Here is a 14,894-nt window from a genome sequence, read left to right as displayed (position 1 = left end):
TGCCAAACTGTTTGCTGTCGAACACAAAACTATCAGGGCCGTGGAGCCTTTGCCTCTATCTCCACAGGCGGGGGGTAATGGCTCCCGGAAACAAAAGGAGGACTGGTGCCAGAAACTCCATGTGGGTGCTGACTCCACTCCCCTACACCAAAAACAAGGAGTCTACCGGGTGGTCCAGGAGTACGAGAGAGTCTTTAGTAAGCACCCGCTGGACTTCGGCAGAGTAAAAGGGATAGAACACCACATCCCCACAGGGAGCCACCCACCAATAAAAGAGAGACACAGGCCTGTACCCCCTGCACATTATCAGAACGCCAAGGGTATGCTGCGGGAAATGAAAGAAGCTGGGGTCATTAGAGATAGCTGTAGCCCCTGGGCAGCCCCCCTGGTTCTGGTAAAAAAGAAAGGTAAAAAACGGCACCATGAGAATGTGCGTGGACTATAGACAAATCAACCGTATCACCCACAAAGACGCATATCCCCTGTCTAGAATAGAAGAGTCTTTAGCTGCACTAAAATCAGCTAACTTCTTTTCTACTTTGGACCTTACTAGCGGGTACTGGCAGGTTCCTGTGGCAGAGGCTGACAAGGAGAAGACCGCCTTCACCACCCCGATGGGACTGAGCGAGTTCAACTGTATGCCCTTCGGGCTCTGCAACGCACCAGGGACCTTCCAGAGGCTGATGGAATGCTGTCTAGGGCAACGAAACTTCGAGACGGTCCTCCTTTACCTGGACGACGTGATCATCTATTCGAAGACTTACGAGGACCATCTAAAGCACCTGGCCGAGGTGTTCGAAGCCCTGGCAGGCTATGGCCTGAAGGTGAAACCATCAAAGTGTCACCTGTTGAAACCGAAGGTCCAGTACCTAGGGCACGTGGTAAGTGCGGAAGGAGTAGCCCCCGACCCTGACAAGGTCACGGCAATCAAGAGCTGGCCAAGCCCTTCGAACATCAAGGAAGTGAGGCAATTCCTCGGGTTGGTAGGCTACTACCGAAGGTTCATCCCTGGGTTCATTAAGATGGAAGCCCCTATGCAGGACCTCCTGATAGGATAGTCTAAGTCCAGAAGCCAAAAGCCACCCTTCAAGTGGGATAAACCGGAAGAGGAGTCCTTCCGCCAGTTGAAGATGACCCTCACAGGGGATGAGATCCTGGCCTACCCTGATTATGGCCAGCCTTTTATTCTCCACACAGACGCCAGTAATGTGGGACTGGGAGCCGTACTGTCACAAAACCAACAGGGCAGAGAGTGATCGCGTACACCAGCCGGAAGCTGAGGCCCACCGAGAGGAACCCGGAGAATTACAGCTCCTTCAAGCTAGAATTCTTGGCGGTGGTGTGGGCCGTAACGGAACGCTTCAAGCATTACCTGGCCTCCGCAAAGTTCACTGTGTACACGGACAACAACCCGTTAACACACGTAGACAGTGCAAGACTTGGTGCCCTGGAACAGCGGTGGATGGCCCGTCTCTCCAATTATGATTTTGTGATCAAGTACCGGGCAGGCAAAACCAATGCCAACGCTGAAGCCCTATCGAGAATGCCTCACTTACCTGAAGGTGACGAAGACCCAGAAGAGCTGGAGGAGGTAGAACTCCCTGCATTTCACCGGTATGGGGCCGCTCAATACTCCCACCGCGTGAAGGAGGAAGATTTAACAACCGTTATGATCAATCCCCTACCTCACCACAGCTGGGCCGAGACCCAAGATAGTGATCCTGCGATCCGCCTGGTGAAAGATCTGCTGACCCAGGAAGACGCCCGCTTAGATCCGGATGCTCCAGAGGAAGCCAAGCAGCTATGGAAAGAGAAGAGCAAGCTGTTCCTCTATGAAGGCAAGCTGTGCAGAAGACTTGTCAACCACCGGACACACGAGCTCACCTGGCAAGTCGTGGTCCCAAGGCGGGATGCAGCTATGGTCCTGGGGGCTTACCATGACAGAGCGGGGCACTTCGGTTGGAAGAAACTGGAGTTCCTGCTAAGAGGATGGTTCTTTTGGGTCGGCATGAGAGGGGCTGTAGAGAAGTGGTGCAGGGACTGTGGCCCTTGTAACTTAAGGAGAAAAGACCGCACCAGCCAGAAGACACCCTTGAAGCCCATCGTCACCCAGCAGCCTCTTGAGCTGGTAGCTCTGGACCACGTCAAATTGGCTCCAAGCCGGTCGGGATACATCTACGCCCTGACAATCGTGGACCACTATTCCCATTTTCTAGTGGTGGTCCCGGTAAAAGACTTGACAGCCCAAACGGCGGCCAGAGCCTTCCAGCAATACTTCTGCCGTCCACACGGGTATCCGGAACAAGTTGTGACAGACCAGGGTCCAGCGTTCGAGGCCGAAATCTTCCAAGAGTTCTGCAACCTCTATGGCTGTAAGAAGATTCGGACAACGTCTTACAACCCACAAACCAACGGGATGTGTGAGAAAATGAACAATATAGTCATTGATCTCCTGAAGACGTTGCCCCTGGAGGAACGCAGCCTGTGGCCAGAAAAACTGCCGGACCTGATAGACTTATACAACCATATCCCGGTGAATGCTACAAACTGCACCCTGGGTTACCTGATGCGAGCCAGACCAGGTAAGCTGCCCATAGACCTGGAGATGGGAGTCCTAACACCTGAGGACACCTCGCCGGATGCGGACTGGGATACGGAAAGGCGACTGCAGTACAAGAAGATACAGGAGAGTGTGGAGAAGAGCCTGGCCCAGGTGAGAGAAAGGCAAGAAAGACTCTTCAACCAACACGCCCCTGCTGGTCCCCTAGAACCTGGTGAGCAGGTCCTGAAGCGAAAGAGAAGGCTACATAAGTTGGACGACCAGTGGGAAAGGGAACCCTACACCGTACTGCAGTCTGATCACGACAACTCGAAGGTGTGCGTGATCACCAAGGATGGAGGAGAAACCACTAGTACCGTCTCCAGAGACCACCTAAAAAGGTGCCCCGAGCAACTCCGTAGTGCAGAAGAGGGTCAAAGTGACCTTGAACCCGCAGAGGACAAGGAAGAAATGATCAGCACCGTTCTCGGAGAGTTCCCTCAGTCCTGGACTCGAATAAACGATGCCATAGTGGTACCCGTCCTGCATTTCCTGCAACCGGCTCAGCAACAACCTACACCAGAGCCGGAAGGTGAAGAAGAGCAAGCAGTTCCAGAGGCAGAAGAGCCTGTACCAGCAGCCCAGGAGAGTCAACCCTCTGCTGACAGTGAGCCTGCCATGCCTGCGGTAAGCCAAAGGACCCGCAGACAGCTGCCTGCCCTACCTGTACACCAAGCTGGTAACTGTACCCCTAACGCTAGTGGGGAAAGCCAGGTCGGTCCACCACCAGACAGTGGGTTACGCAGGTCAACCAGGAGCGCAAAGGGGCAGATACCCGCTCGCTGGAGAATATAGGGTGCACTAAAACTGTAAATAACCCTGTTGCCAAGTGTTGAAATGTTTGCAAAGTTACATGCATGATTAGTAATTGTGTATTTCAGTTTCTTACAGTTACCGTACGGACTCAAAGGTTATGGACTTTTAATAACCGGGACTTTGTATGGACTGCGTTCGGAGCCTGGCCAAGGAATGAACTAAGACTGTAAAGGACTTGGGGCTAGGACAGACCCCCACCTGGTTAAGGCTCCCCGTTGTGTTGGTGAAATGGACACCCGGTCACAGACCACACTGTGACCTTAAGAACTCAACCTGTGCGTCGTTTGTCTACTGATGTTTTATGGTCATGCATATTGTCTTTGTTTATTGTTTAGTCCCAGAGTACTAAATTTTACTAGGGGGGAATGTGTTACCCTGGCCTGGATGCCACAAATATAATAAAGCTGTGTTTGAGAGCAAGGGGGAGGTTCTCTAGTCAAGGACCATTAGCATGCAGCACCTCCTGTCCCAGACCAGTAGGGGGAGCAGGCTGCCCCTATAAAAGCTGGAGCTGGGGGCAGGGTTAGGGAGAACTGGACGACCTGTCTCTGGATTGAGAGGTGTCCCAGAGCAGGGACAGACAGTTGTGTTGCAGCCTAAGAGGACGTGTGGCAATAGGAGAGCCACGAGCCAGGGACAAAAGGCGAAGTGAGTCTGTCCTGGCAGATAAAGAAACTAATCCACCAGACTTTGGTGTCTGAGGCTGTGAGGATTCCACATCCTACAGCAGATAACCAGTCTGCAGGGGACTGTATGTTCCTTGGCCTAAGAAGCCCAGAGGCTCCGCCACAGCAGAAGGGACCAGCAAAGCCGTACCAGGCCGGGAGTAGAAAGGGACCCAAGTTGCAAGCCATACGGGCGAGAGGACACGGTGAGCTCGGGAACATGGGCTGTTACACTACAAGGAGGGAAATAGCCAGAAGGAGCACACAGAGCACGGTAGGCCTACAGCCTCACCCTGACCAGGGCCAGCTTCCCACTTGTTCTCAGACATCCAGGCCCCCTCCTAGCCGGGCCTGTTTCTGGGTCATTTTACCTGTTCTAATAAAGACCCTGAACTGTTTAAGAGGCCTCCGTTTACTGGCTATCGCGGTCGGAATCATCCCCTCCATCATCCATTATATATACTGCCCTGGGGCCATACTCCTCCCGTGGGGAGTTGAACTATTCAGTGCTGCACATTTATTTCAGCCCCAGCGGTCTGCACTGCAGCGGCGGCTAACCCTGACCGCAATCCACGGGTGGCGTAGTCGGACATTACCTACAGCACATCGTAGACTACCACTGGTCTGACCACCCTGAGCCACGGGACCGGGTCGCCACTACTACTCCCAGCATTGCCCTGAAGTCCGGTCCTGAGTGCCCCACGGCTCAGGGGGCGAGTCACATGCCCTCATCATCTCCCGCCTCGACTACTGCAACATCCTCCTCTGTGGCCTACCTGCTAACACTCTCGCACCTCTCCAATCCGTTCTGCGCGACTAATTCATCTCTCTCGTCGTTTCTCCTCCAATTCTCCCCTCTGCAAATCCCTTCACTGGCTTCCATTTCCCCAGCGTATCCAATTCAAAATACTAACACTGACCTACAAAGCCATCCATAAACTTTCTCCTCCATACATCTCTGAACTAATCTCCTGATATATTCCCTCACGTAATCTCCGGTCCTCCCAAGACCTCCTTCTCTCTTCCATACTTATTCGTTCCCCACCCAATCGCCTCCAAGGTTTCTCCCGAATATCCCCCGTCCTCTGGAATTCTGTTCCCCAACACGTCTGATTATCCACCACACCTGGATCCTTCAGACGGAACTTGAAAACCCATCTCTTCAAGAAAGACTTCAGCCTGCCATGACCCCACCGCCTCCTCAACACCACTGGAGCTGCTTAGCTGCTGCCTTACCAACACCGGACCTGCGCCTCACCAACATCGGAGCTGCTGCAACCCCTCAACCTACTGTCTCCTCCCCCATTCCTGTAGACTGTAAGCCCGCAAGGGCAGGGTCCTCTTCCCTCTGTACCAGTCTATCATTGTTCATTTGTTACTGTAAGTGAGATCTGTATTTGGTATGTAACCCCTCCTTATGTACAGCGCCATGGAATCAATGGTGCTATATAAATAAATAATAATAATAAAGACATCCAGGTCACCAAGCACTAACAAGATAGTTTGATCATGCGCAGTGCATGATGAAACTTTCTTGTGTCTGCAAAGCTGACATGTTATAAGGTATAGCAGTGATCCTGCACTGCAATACCTTATAACTGCAATCAGACTACAGAAAGTGAAAACCCCATAGTGGGACTAAGTAAAAGAGTAAAAAAAAAAGTTGTAAAAATATGAAGAAAAAAAAAATAATAATAAAAAACTATATATATATTTTGTACCCATAAATATTATTATGAAAAAAATAAACAATAAAGGTACACATATTTTATATCGCCGTGTCTGGAACAACCTGACCTATAAAACTATTCCACTAGTTAACCCCTTTGGTGAACACGGTAAAAAAAAATAATAAAAAAACAAGCAAAAAACAATGATTTATCATCATACCGCCGAACAAAAAGTGGAATAAAACGCGATCAAAAAGACGAATGTAAATAAAAATGGCATCGCTGAAAACATCACTTTGTCCCGCAAAAAAACAAGCCGCCATTCAGCTCCATCAGTGAAAAATAAAAAAGTTATAGCTCTCAGAATAAAGCGATGCAAAAAAATTTTTTTTTCTATAAAATAGTTTTTTATTGTGTAAAAGCGCCAAAATATAGAAAAACAATATAAATGTGGTACCGCTGTAAACGTACTGACCCGAAGAATAAAGCTACATGATCAATTTTACCACATGCGGAACTGCATAAAAAAACATGAAATAATAATTCCTGAATTGTTGGTTTTTGTTTATTCTGCCTCCCAAAAATCGGAATAGAAAGTGATAAAAAAATGTCCCAAAATAATACCAATAAAAATGTTAAAAAAAAAGCCCTTACATGACTCTGTTGGTCAAAATATGGAAAAATTATAGCTCTCAAAAGATGGCGATGCAAAAACTAGTAACTAGTTTTTAGTGTGTGACAGCTGCCAAACATAAAAACCCAATATAAATCTGGTATCACTGTAATCGCACCGACCCGAAGAATAAAATCGTCTAATCACTTATACTGTATGAGGAACATCGTAAAAAATAAATAAAACCAATTCTTCAATTGCTGTTGATTTGTTCATTCTGCCTCCCAAAGATCGCAGTGAGGCTCGGCTCACATTTATCCTGCGCTCTGGCAGAAGATTCCCTGTAATGAGGCAGATGGAGGCACCACGGACGCCGTCTGACCTATGATCCGGAGGTGTCCATCTTTTTATTAGATGTGCATAAAAGTGCCATTAGCCACAGTTTTGTGAACCTCTGAAAAAAAGGACACCACTGAACATAGGCCAGACGGAGTCCAGAGTAAGGCAGGTTTCACACGTCCTGACATTTCCGTTACCCGAAAAAAACAGTACCGGAGATATCAGTGTCCGTGTGCACCTGTGTGGCATACATGTGGCAACAGTGTGCCGCCTGTGTGCCGCATCAGGAGCACACGTACCGGCGCCTGGAATTCAGCGGCACAGTTAGCTACACTCTGCTTTGTCAGGCTACGTGCCGAAACACGTGTTCGGACCTGGCGCCAGTTCAGCAGGAGGCGATGTCTACAGGTAAACCTTTATTTTCTATTATGGCACACTAATCTATACATTAATCAATCAATGCGGATTATAATTAATCTTACTGCCATTTTTTGACCTGATGCAGTTTTGTACAGATGCCATTATAAATGTTATTTATACTCTATCTTTATATAACATTGCATCTCCTCCTGCTGTTCTGTCGCCTTTTTGGTTTGCTCATTGTGCTTTTTTATAAAAATATTTACTTTTAATTTTTCAAATAAAGTTTTTTGAGCTCTATTCTCTTGTGAATAGGTTTTTTGACTCATTATAGTGAATGGATCTCTCGAGGTTTTCATCTGAATTACGTCACTCTGAGATTTAAATGGAAACCCCGATATCAGTGCTCAGCGTAGAGCACAGGATAAATGGGAACATTTTACATAACATTTTGGATCACAATAAAAGCTTTGACTCAATCCACAAAAAAAGCAAGTCCCCACTCAGGTCCGTCATTTGTTAACGGAAATATAGGGGGCTTCCACGTTACTAGTTGCACAAAGGCTCTGGAAAAGAAAAATGGCTCTTGCCCCTCAAAAGAAATTCAGCAGATTCTGTGCTCCCAAATACTAATGCCCACCTTCCTTCTGAGCTCCACAGTGTGCCTAAACTGCAGAAAGCATCCACATGCTTGACATTTCTGTAGCCATGAGAGCCCGCCTGATTTACGGGTGCATGTCTCCAGAAGCATGAGCTGGGTCACAACATACTGGTCACTACAGCGTACTGGTCACTACAACGGCAATTTGTAATTTTCACTCAGCAACATCCACTGCTGCTTGTTTCTGGAAAACACCCATATAGTTAAAATCCTCACCATACCTGTAGATACATTTCCAAAGAGGTATAATTTCCAAAATGGGGTCACTTGAGGGGGGATTCTGCTCTGTTAGCCCTTAGGAGCTGTGTATATGGAGTCTACATACTATTCTAGGAAAATCTGCGCTCCAGGAGGCAAATAGTGCTCTTTCCCTCCAGAGTATGGGGTATTTCTACGTTCAGCAAAAATTGTGGGACAAATTTTGTTGTAATTTTTTCCATTTCCCAGTGTGAAAATATAAAATCTGGGGCTAAAACAAAACTTTGGTGGTAAAAATGTAATTATTCTTTCTTCACCACCCAATGGTGTAAAATTCTGTGAGGCACATATAGTGTCAATATGCTCACTGCACCCCTAGATGAATGCATTTAGAGGTGTAAAATGGGGTCTCTTATGGGGGGTTCTGCTGTTCTGGCACCTTAGGGGCTCTGCCAATGTGACATGGCACCGTCAAACCAGCCCAGCAAAATATGAACTCCAATATGGTGCTTCTTCCCTTCTGAGCTTTGCACTGTGCCTCAAAAGTAGATTTCAACTACATATGGGGTATCTACGTGCTCAGGAGAAATTGCACAACAAACTTTGGGGTCCACTTTCTCCTGTTACCCTTGTGAAAATAATTGTTTTTGGCTAAAATAATTTTTTTTTGGAAAAATTTAGATTTTTTTTAGTCAACGTTATAATTTTCTGTGAAGCACCTGGAGGTTCAAGGTGCCCACCACACATCTTGATAAATCCATTGGGGGGTTCTTGTTTCCAAAAAGTGGGCACTTTAGGCACATTAGGGGCTCTGCAAACGCTACATGGCACCCACAGACCATTCCATAAAAATCTGCATTCCAAAACGTCACTCCTTCCCTTCCGAGCCCTGATGTGCGCCCAAACAGTAGTTTTCTCCCACATATGGGGTAACAGCGTACTCAGAAGAAATTGAACAACAACTTGGGGTCCAATTTCTCCTGTTACCCTTGTAAAAATAAAAAATTTGGGCTAAAATATCATTTTTGTGGAAAAAAGTGATTTTTTTTTTCCCGGCTCTACATTATAAACTTTTGTGAAACATTTGGGGGTTCAAAGTGCTCACCACACATGTAGAAAAGTTCTCTGAGGGGTCTAGTTTCCAAAATGGGGTCACTTGTGGGAGGTTTCCACTGTTTAGGCACATCAGGGACTCTCCAAATGCGACATGGTGTCAGCTAATTATTCCAGGAAATTTTACATTCAAAAAGTCAAATGGCGCTCCTTCCCTTCCGAGCCCTGCCGTGCGCCCAAACAGTGGTTTTCCCCCACATATGGGATATCAGCGTGCTCAGGAGAAATTGCACAACAAATTTTGGGGTCAATTTTTTTCTGTTACCCTTGCGAAAATAAAAAATTTTGGGTCTAAAGTAACATTTTTGTGAAAAAAAGTTCAATGTTCATTGTTTTCTTCCACATTCCAAAAACTCCTGAGAAGCATGTGCGTGTTAGGGCTGAGATAGGAGCAGTCTGAGAAGAAAAATGGGGAATGAACAGGCGGTAATAATTTGCAAAACCGAGAAACTGTTGAATCGCCTTCAGACCATCTGGCCGAGGCCACTTTAGAACTGCAGACACCTTTTCGGGATCCATTTTCAAGCTGGTCTCCGAGGTTATGTTCCCCAGAAATGGAAGAGAAGCCTGCTCAAAAACGCACTGTTCGAATTTGGCATACAGACGGTTCTTCCAAAGCCTCGGCAGAACCTGGCGAACATCTCTTCGGTGTGAGAGCAGGTCAGGAGAGAACACCAGGATATCGTCCAGGTACACTACTACACACGTGTAGAGAGGGTTCCGGAAGATGTTGTTCACCAGTTCTTGAAAGATTGCTGGTGCATCGCAGAGTCCAAACGCCATAACAATACTCACAGTGGCCATCCCGAGTATTGAATGCCGTCTTTCATTCATCTCCCTGATGAATTCAGATCAGGTTGTACACCCCTCAAAGGTCGAGTTTAGTGAAGACTCTAGAGCCTTTAAGGTGATCGAACAGCGTGGAGATGAGAGGCAGAGGGTCCTTATTCTTTAGTTATTTGATTCAAATCACTATAGTTGTTACAGGGCTGAAGAGAACCTTCCTTCTTCTTGACAAAGAATAATCTTACACTAGCCAAAGAGGTGGATTTCTGTATAAATCCCCTAGCAAAATTCTCCTCCATATATTCAGACATGGCACGGGTCTTAGCCTGCGACGGGGGGGTAGATAGAGCCGCGAGGGGGAGATGCATCGGGAATGAGGTCAATAGGACAGTCATGCGGCCTATGGGGAGGTAGTCTCGGCTTCCTTCTTGTCAAAGATGTCCATGTACGTGTCGGCAAACCAGGTACATGGAGAAGCCGGAGGTCGAGAAGGACGAATGAAAACAGGCAGGTTTTGTGACACTCCTGACCTCAACAGAGCACCTCTCCGGAACTCCAGTTCAAGACCGGTGCACGTTTCTGCAACCATCGCAGACCTAGTAGCAAAGGATGAGAGAGACCGGACAGCATATAGAAGAAAATCTTCTCCGAGTGCAGCATTCCTACCCTGAGTACCATGAGCTCGGTAGTGAACAGGATAGTCTTGGAAAGAGGCTTCCCATCCACCGAAGAAACTGCCAACGGATCCGGGAGACGTTGGATTGGGATTTGATACCGCTCCATCACGGCCTGTTGGATGAGATTACCTGCGGTGCCGGAGTCCAGGTAGGCAGACTCAACAAAATGGGTGTTGCTGCAGGATTTGGACACTGGCAAAGTCAGTAATGAAGAGGAAAGATTCTCGCCCAGGGTGACTTCTCCAAGTGACCCTAGGCTCTGGAGTTTCCCGGTTTCTCCGGATAGGAGCAGATTATATGCTCAGAACTGCCACAATAAAAGCACCCTCCCTCGGCACTATGGACCTCCTGGCGGCTTTTGACCATCGTCACCTGGTCAACTTGCATAGATTCTGGGGAAGATGCCGAGACAGAGGCTTGCTGTGAGACCGGCCTTTGAAAGGTACAGTTGAAACCAGAAGTTTACATATACTATATAAAAAGACACATCTGCATGATTTTCTCAATATCTGACATGAAATCAGAATAAACCTTTCCCGTTTTAGGTCAATTAGGATTACCATAATTTTTAATATTTGCCAAATGCCAGAATAATTAGAGAGAGAGAGAGAGAGAGAATGTTTTAAGGCATTTTTATTACTTACTGCAAAGTGAAAAGTTTCCATCCATTTCATTAGTATTTGGTACCATTGCCCTTACACTGAATGACTTGGGTCAAACGTTTGGGATCTCCTTCCACAAGCTTCTCACAATAGTTGGTCGGAATTTGGGCCCATTCCTCCTGAAAAAACTGGTGTGACTGATCCAGGTTTGTAGGTCACCTTGCTCGCAGCCTTTTCGGTTTTAACCATAAATTTTCAATAGGATTGAGATCAGGGCTTTGTGATGGCTACTCCAAAACATTGACTTTGTTATCCTTAAGCCACTTTGTTACCATTTTGGCAGTATGGTTCGGGTTATTGTCTATTTGGAAGAACCATTTCCGCCCAAACTTTAACTTCCTGGCTGATGTCTTGAGATGTTGCTTCAGTATTGTCACATAATCTTCTTTTCTCATGATGCCATCTGTTTTGTGAAGGATGCTGCCACCCCCGTGTTTTACAGTTGGGATGGTGTTCTTTGGCTTCCAAGCTTCCCCCTTATTCCTCCAAACGTAATGATGGTCATTATCCTAAAAAGTTCAATTTTAGTTTCATCAGACCACAGGACTTGTCTCCAAAAATGAAGGTCTTTGTTCCTGTGTGCATTTACAAACATTAATCTGGATTTTTTATGTTTCTTTTGGAGTAATGGCTGTTTCCTGGCATAGTGGCCTTTCAGCCGATGTTGATACAGTACTCGTTTCACTGTGGATATTGACACAATCTTACCAGCTTCCGCCAACATTTTCACAAGATCTTTTGCTTTTGTCCTTGGGTTGATATGCACATGTCGGACCATAGCACGTTCATCTCTGGGACACAGAACCTGTCTCATTCCTGAGCGGTATGATGGCTGGACATTCCCATCTTCTTTGTACTTGCGTATAATTGTTTGTACAGATGAACGAGGCACCTTCAGGTATCTTGAAATTGTACGCAAGGATAAGCCAGTCTTGTTCAAGTCCACAATTCTCTTCCTGATATCTTGGCTGATTTCTTTAGACTTTCCCATGATGCTACACAAAGAAGCAGTGTGTTTCAGTTGTGCATTAAAATACATCCACAAGTATGTCTCTAATTAACTCAGATGTTGCCAAAAAACTCAGAAGCTTCCAAACACATGACATCATCATATGGGCAGTCCAGAATTGTTTAAAGGCATAGTAATCTTAGTGTATGTAAACTTTTGACTTTGCAGTAAGTAATAAAAATGCCTTAAAACATTCTCTCTCTCTCTCTCATTATTTTGGCATTTAACATATATTAAAAAGTATGGTAATCCTAACTGACCTAAAACGGGAAAGGTTTATTCTGATTTCATGTCAGATATTAAGAAAAACATGCATGTGTGTATTTTTATATAGTGGATTGAAACTTCTGGTTTCAACTGTAGGTGCTAGGCGTAGAGGTCTTCTCTCATAGATCACCTCCTTGTAACTCTCGTGGAACCTGATGTCAGTCCGTGTGGCGAGAGACACCAAGTCATCCACAGAGGTGGGTATGTCACGACTGGCCTTCTCGTCTTTGAGTCCCCCAATAAGGCCCTCCCAAAAGGTAGCCACCAGAGCCTCGTTATTCAAGGTGAGTTCCGATGAAAGGGTGCGGAAACGTACAGCGTACTGGCCCACTGTTAGATTCCCCTGACACAGTCGGAGGAGAGACGAGGCCGTTGAGGACTGTAAGGTGGCTAATGGTCGCGTAGTCAATGGGAGGTATGTATCACAGAGATGGCTGGTCTCTGTGATGTAACCCGGAGTAATTCTCTAGTGCACGCACACACTAAGAGGTCTAATTGGTGCACCTGGGACCGGGTTACGGGTTGCTAGGAGAGATGGGCGGGTCCAGCAGCCCACATACCTCACCTCTGGGTGTGCTTACCAGCCTATATAATGGAGACTGTTGTTTGGCACATGGTCTGTGTGTCTGGAGGGAGAAGGCCTCCTGTGTGTGGTGGTATCCAGACTGAGCTGTGTGCTGGATGCTTACCAGCCTGTGTGACCACAATGCTGGCTAACCAGAGTTTTGCTATACGGACTGTTATCTTTGTTTTTGCCTTCATTAAAGGCTGTTTTGTTTGCACTTTTGCTTTTGCACGGTTTATGAAACCAATAAACCGTTATGGACACTTAAAGGAACATGCCTCCTGTTTTCCTCCCATCGCACCCAAGTGAGTACGATCCCTACAACTGGTGTTAGACGTGTGGGCAGCGTTCCCAGCAGACACGTGTGACCAGTAGCCTAGCTACCAGGGGGGCCGTTGACCTGGGCCCTGTGCTCAGAGGTGCCCACCTGGAGCTACTGCTCCTGTAAACTATATCAGCATGCATAGTGCTGATATAGTTAAGCATTGCGGTAGTGCAGTGAAGCACGATCTCCTACTATAAGCCTGCGGTCTACAAAACAGCTGACAGCCAGGGCGTCACTAGGCAAAGTCCTATCACAGGTTTTGTGGCCAGAATGTAGTAGCCACTGCCTGTTACACAGAAGCGCACACACAGGACTTCCCCAGCAGGTGGTATTTGCATACCTCTGTAGCTCCGCCTCCCTTCTCCCTGTAGCTCCGCCTCCATGCTGCCAATCAGCAGAGGGAGAGGAGATCAGGAGTGCAGCCATCTGACCAATCGGCTGCTCCTGCAGTTACTCGCTCCTCCTGTCACCCAGCAGCCGGCTCCTCCCCTGCTGCTCTGTAGACCAGGCCTGGCAGTATGGCAGTGTGGGTGCAGCGGAATCCGCTGTGCTCTCGCTTTCCCCTGCACCCCAGGTATTGAATCACTGGTAAAACTGGCATGACTTTGCTTCATATATGAATGTGATTTCACTGCTGCAGGGCATCACCCCAGACATATAGATGTGCCCTACAAACCTATATGGCTGTGATGATTTTGTGGCACTTTACTGAGTGTTTTGTAGGGGTGACAGATCCGTTCACACAGCCACTGATTTATGGCCTATGAGAGATGCCTATATACTGTGTTATTGATATTTTATGAATTGTAGCTACACTGTTGTGCGTCCCATGCGTCCATCGATACCTGTACGTTTGCACTTTATCCCCCTATTCTTACTCTTAATTATTGTGGCCTTTTTGATCGTCTTTTTCTTCTCGCTGTGGTTTCCTTACTGGCTTATAGATCAGAAATGCCAGGAAGTGCTGCTTCCATCATATCTATCTATCTATCTATCTATCTATCTATCTATCTATCTATCTACAGTTATATGAAAAAGTTTGGGCACCCCTATTAATCTTAAGCTTAATGTTTTATAAAAATTGGTGTTTTTGCAACAGCTATTTCAGTTTGATATATGTAATAACTGTTGGACACAGTAATGTTTCTGCCTTGAAATGAGGTTTATTGTACTAACAGAAAATGTGCAATCTGCATTCAAACAAAATTTGACAGGTGCATAAGTATGGGCACCTCACCAGAAAAGTGACATTAATATTTAGTAGATCCTCCTTTTGCAAAAATAACAGCCTCTAGTCGCTTCCTGTAGCTTTTAATGAGTTCCTGGATCCTGGATGAAGGTATTTTTGACCATTCCTCTTTACAAAACAATTCCAGGTCAGTTAAGTTTGATGGTCGCCGATCATGGACAGCCCTCTTCAAATGATCCCACAGATGTTCAATGATATTCAGGTCTGGGGACTGGGATGCATGATGGAACCTCCACCAAATTTTACTGTGGGTAGCAAGTGTTTTTCTTGGAATTGCCGCCATGCATAATGCCTTTTTGTATGACCAAACAACTCAATTT

This window comes from Phyllobates terribilis, unplaced genomic scaffold (assembly GCF_046119375.1).
Source record: "Phyllobates terribilis strain yellow unplaced genomic scaffold, ASM4611937v1 Scaffold_1__5_contigs__length_1240528914, whole genome shotgun sequence".
In the NCBI taxonomy this organism is placed as follows: Eukaryota; Metazoa; Chordata; class Amphibia; order Anura; family Dendrobatidae; genus Phyllobates; species Phyllobates terribilis.
The sequence above is the reverse complement of the archived record's forward strand: the minus strand, read 5'-3'. Positions refer to the sequence as shown.